Here is a 5,469-nt window from a genome sequence, read left to right as displayed (position 1 = left end):
AGCCAGGATGGTCTCGATCTCCTGACCTCGTGATCTGCCCGTCTCGGCCTCCCAAAGTGCTGGGATTACAGGCTTGAGCCACCATGCCCGGCCGACTGTTTTTTTTTTCTAATTCTAATGTCTATAATTCTATTTTCTTTCTTTCTTTTATGTAACAAATCATTTACAAGAAAGAATAAACCAAAATTAAGAGATGAAGAACAGTAATTGAACACACTGAAATTATTCACTAAATCAAGGAACAATTAGAACACAGCTATTTACTCCTGAAATCTTGAAAACAAAGAGTTTTTTTTTTTTTTTGTTGAGACGGAGTCTTGCTCTGTCGCCCAGGCTGGAGTGCAGTGGCCGGATCTCAGCTCACTGCAAGCTCCGCCTCCCAGGTTTAGGCCATTCTCCTGCCTCGGCCTCCCCAGTAGCTGGGACTACAGGCGCCCGCCACCTCGCCCGGCTAGTTTTTTGTATTTTTAGTAGAGACGGGGTTTCACCCTGTTAGCCAGGATGGTCTGGATCTCCTGACCGCCAGGATGGTCTCCATCTCCTGACCTCGTGATCCGCCCGTCTCGGCCTCCCAAAGTGCTGGGATTACAGGCTTGGGCCACCGTGCCCGGCCAAAAACAAATAGTTTTATCAGCAGTGAGTCTCCTTTGTTAAGGAAAGAAAACACAAGCGAAGTATGCTAATTGGGTATGCACTTCTGGGGAATACGTGCAATGACCATGGATATTATAAGAAAATGGCAAAACAAAGGCACAAATCTAACAAATCTCACTTGACTCCGTAGGAAGGAATGAAACTTTACACACAACAGGAACAAACCTGTCTTGCCAGATTTAAGGCCAGAGGGCAAGAAATGCATTTTTCACTATCACAACAATGATAATACCTTTGGCATTCAGTAAGAGTTTATTGGTAAAAATTCCAATTTCATAAAAATGAGTGTCTCTTCACTTAAGTTATCTGTTAAGGTTCTGTTCCCAAATTATTCCCCAGGATATTAAGCTTTATAGGCTGGTTTTTCTGGGAAAATACAACAAATAATACATTTCTAAGTTTCAAGAAGAATTTGAAGAGCAACAATGCTGTTCCTAGTTCTCCTTAGAGATGATACAACTCATTTCTGCAGTGATTATAATACAGCAGGAAGAGAGAAAGCTGTTATAATTTTTATAAAAATATGTACATATTAAGACATAAAAACTTGTTATGAACAGAAGTTTAAAACTCACAAAAGTAATTTTCAAGGAACTCCCAACCTTCAGAAAAAGACCTACAATCAGAGAATCTCACAATTACAAAGGATTGTAAAATTCTTTAACCCAGAGTCTCCCAACTGTGACAGTACTGATATTTTGAGGTGGAAAATTATTTGTTGTGTGTGTATGTGGGCTCTTGTGTAGGATGTTTAGCAGTCTCCCTGGCCTCTACCCACTAGATGCCACATTTGTCCTTGTTGGTCAAAATCAGCCTCAATTTTGCTGATTTCAAAACACAGGAATTCACTTTCACACCTGTTGTATTCCATTAGCTGTTACAATTATTTATTTTATTTTGTTCTGTTTTTTTGAGACATGGTCTTGCTGCAGTCTCCTACTCCTGGGCTCAACTGATCCTCCCTTCTTAGCCTCCCAAGTGGCTGGGACTACAGGCACATGCCACCTAATTTATTTTTAATTTTTTACCACTCCCAGGACTGAAGTTAAAATATGTTGATACAGCTTTAACTTAACATCACACTAGCTAAAATGGTACCTCTTTCTTTCTTTCTTTCTTTTTTTTGGAGATGGAGTCTCGCTCCATCTCCCAGGCTGAAGTGCAGTGGCGCGATCTCCGCTCACTGGAACCTCTGCCTCCTGGGTTCAGGTGATTCTCCTACCTCAGCCTCCCAAGTAGCTGGGATTACAGGTGCCCGCTACCACACCCAGCTAATTTTTGTATTTTTAGTAGAGCGGGGGTTTTGCCATGTTGGCCCGGGGGGTCTGAAACTGCTGACCTCAGGTAATCCACCTGCCTCGGCCTCCCAAAGTGTTGGGATTTCAGGCATGAGCCACCGCGCCCGGCCAGTGGTACTTCTTTCTAATCCTCAGTACTCTTTTTTTTTTTTTTTTTTTGCTCTGTCGCCCGGGCTGGAGTGCAGTGGCCGGATCTCAGCTCACTGCAAGCTCCGCCTCCCGGGTTCACGCCATTCTCCTCCCTCAGTCTCCCGAGTAGCTGGGACTACAGGCGCCCGCCACCTCGCCCGGCTAGTTTTTTGTATTTTTTTAGTAGAGACGGGGTTTCACCGTGTTAGCCAGGATGGTCTCGATCTCCTGACCTCGTGATCCGCCCGCCTCGGCCTCCCAAAGTACTGGGATTACAGGCTTGAGCCACCGCACCCGGCCAATCCTCAGTACTCTCTATCCCCTCTCTGCTTAAATTTTGTCTGTAACCATATCCTCTAACATACTATGTATTTTCCTTGTTTATTGTCTATCTTATAATATTAGATTGTAAGCTTCATGAGGACAGAGATTTTCATTTTTTATTTACTGCCATATCCTTAGCATCCAGAACTGTATTTAGCACATACTAGACACCCAATATATATTTGATGAACAAACCATGAGGAATAAATGGCTTGTGGGAGAGGGTATATACTTTTTCTTTACTGTCCAAGGGAACTAGGCCAGGATCACAATATATTTACTTATCCTGAAGTACACAAAAAATCATTTTGGAATTGCTAACTCATATCTTTGCGGGGGGGAGAAAACATATGTACTAAGTTTCATCTTTGTTTCTAGTTGCTTTAAGAAGGTAGATTTAATATCAGTAAAATAAATATTCTTTTTATTTTTTAAAATAAATACTCAGCTGGGCGCAGTGGCTCATACCTACAATCCCAGCACTTTGGAAGGTCGAGGCAAGAGAATCGCTTGAGGCCAGGGGTTTGAAACCAGCCTGGGCAACACAGTAAGACCCCCATCTCTACAAAAAATTTAAAAAAAATTAGCTGGGTGTGGTGGCATACCTGTAGTCCTAGCTACTTGGGAGGCCGAGGCAGGTGGCTCTCTCGAGCCCAGGAGTTGGGAGGCTGCAGTGAACTGCACCATTGCACTCCAGCACCTGGATGACAGAGCAAGACCCTGTCTCAACAACAAAAAAAAAAAAAAAAGAAAAGGAAAAAAAAAACCTTGAAGGTTTCTCAGTATATAGGGAAGTATAACCTACCTGGATCTTGTGCCAATCAGAGTTTCAGTCAATCACAGGCAGCCAACTGTTCAATTAAGGTAAACAAGTGGTAACTAATCTGGCTGTCTTTATACCTCACTTCTGACTTCTATATGTCACTTTCCTGTTTCTGTCCATATTCTACCATGTGACAGCTCCACGGTCACTCTGACCTTCTGGTTCTGAGGGCTGCCCAATTTGTGAATTATTCTTTGCTTGATCAAACTCTGTAAGGCCAGGCATGGTGGCTCACGCCTATAATCCCAGCACTTTGGGAGGCTGATGCGGGAGGATCACCTGAGGTCGGGAGTTTGAGATCAGCCTGGCCAATACAGTGAAACCCCATCTCTACTAAAAATACAAAAAATTTCATTTTTGGGGCATGACGGCATGCACCTGTAGTCCCAGCTACTTGGGAGGCTGAGACAGGAAAATCGCTTGAACCTGGGAGGTGGAGGTTGCAGTGAGCCGAGATCGTGCCACTGCACCACTGTACTCCAGCCTGGGTGACAGGGTGAGACTCTTTCTCAAAAAAAACAAAAACAAAAACAAAAAAAACTCTGTTAAACATAATTTGTCTAAAGTTTATCATTTAACAGTGGCCATTTAGGGAAAAACCTAAAAGGAGGTGAAGGAGTTAATCACATGGTTACCAGGCAGAGGTCATAGTAGGCACACAGGCAGACACATGCCAGGAGTGTTCAGGAAGGAGAAAAGAGGTCAGGGTGGCTGCAGCCGTGTAAGTAAAGAGAATAGGACGGCCAGGTTAAACAGGCTTTGCAGGACAAGGTAAGGGCTTTGGCTTTTCCTCTGAGTGAGATGGGAAGCAACTGGACAGCTCTCAACAGAGAAATGACACGATCTCATTCACTTTTTAAAAATTTTTTCTAAGAGACAGGGTCTCACTCTGAACGACTCCTGAATAGCTAGGACTACAAGTACATGCTACCATGCCCAGCTAATTGTTTTTTTTTTTTTTTTGTAGAAATGAGGTCTTGCTATGTTGCCCAGGCTGTCTCAAACTCCTGGCCTCAAGTGATTCTCTCACCTTAGCCTCCCAAACTGCTGGGATTATGGACATGAGCCACCACACCCAGCCCTCATTAACGTTTTAACGTGATCACACTGGCTGCCATGCTGAATACAGACTGAAGGGGACTAAGGAGGAAGTGAGAGATCAGTTAGGAGGCTCTGACTGAGTGCAGTGGCTCACGCCTGTGATCCCAGCACTGCCGGAGGCCGAGGAGGGCAGATCACTTGAGGTCAGGAGTTTGAGACCAGCCTGGCCAACATAGTGAAACTCCGTCTCTACTAAAAGTACAAAAATTAGCCAGGCGTGGTGGTGTGTGCCTGTAATTCCAGCTACTCAGGAGGCTGAGGCAGCAGAATCACTTGAGCCTGGGAGGCAGAGGTCGCAGTGAGCCGAGATTAGGCCACTGTGCTCCAGCCTGGGAGAGAGAGTGAGACTTCGTCTCAAAAAAATAAAATAAATAAAAACAAAACACTGAAATACTAGAAAACAGTGAATGAATAAATAATATGATTTTTCATCAATGGTCATTCATTATTTTGCTTTTAGAAACCTGGAAGAAATTGTCTTGAGTTTCAAATGTTCTGGTAAATCTAGTCATTTCTTAGCTTCCTCAAAAATCACCTTGAATTGCTGAAATAAGTGACTCTAATGAATCAAAGTTCTTTTCTGGTCTGAGGTAGCCAACAATGGCCACACGCAGTATTTCCCCATAGAAATGCTCTTTGAAGGTATGCATGGTATGTGATTCCATGGACTTCTTCGTATTTTCATAGTATGGGTTCCATCCTATGCTCACCACCATCTTCTGACCATCTCTACTTCCAATACTGGCCCAATCATAATAAATGCCACTGGATATATCAGCTGGCAGATTATTTACTTTGCTCAGGGAAATTAGACGTGGGGGGATGCCCAGCTGCTTGTAGCCACGGCCGAAGCCCAACACCACTTGGTCCCGGCAGGAGTAGGGTAGATGCCTCGTAATGGTCTGCTTGAGGCATGGGCTGTGGCCCGGTCCCTGCGTCCTAAGGAGCCGCCGTCCACGCGGTGCCTGGACCCTGGACCAGCTGCGGGGTGGGAAGGGGCGTGAGCTCTGTCTGCCATAGTGGGGGTGGGGGGGCACCAGGGGCCAGGTGACACCGATGACACGCCACGGAGGATTCCTGATGTCGGCAACCCAGGAGCTGGGTCTCCCGACCATTTTCATTTTCTTTCCTTCTTCCCCC

At 44.8% G+C, this 5,469-nt stretch overlaps 1 protein-coding gene and 1 pseudogene across 3 annotated transcripts in view; both read right to left on the bottom strand.

Moving 5' to 3' along the window:
* The window catches only part of SLC25A17 (solute carrier family 25 (mitochondrial carrier; peroxisomal membrane protein, 34kDa), member 17), a 60,372-nt gene that overhangs the window by 15,304 nt on the left and 39,599 nt on the right, over positions 1-5,469 (bottom strand). The window lies entirely within an intron of this gene.
* LOC105527829 lies at positions 4,547-5,444 on the bottom strand (annotated as a pseudogene).

Source organism: Colobus angolensis, unplaced genomic scaffold (assembly GCF_000951035.1).
Source record: "Colobus angolensis palliatus isolate OR3802 unplaced genomic scaffold, Cang.pa_1.0 Scaffold65, whole genome shotgun sequence".
NCBI classification, from domain to species: domain Eukaryota; kingdom Metazoa; phylum Chordata; class Mammalia; order Primates; family Cercopithecidae; genus Colobus; species Colobus angolensis.
The sequence above is the reverse complement of the archived record's forward strand: the minus strand, read 5'-3'. Positions and strand labels throughout refer to the sequence as shown.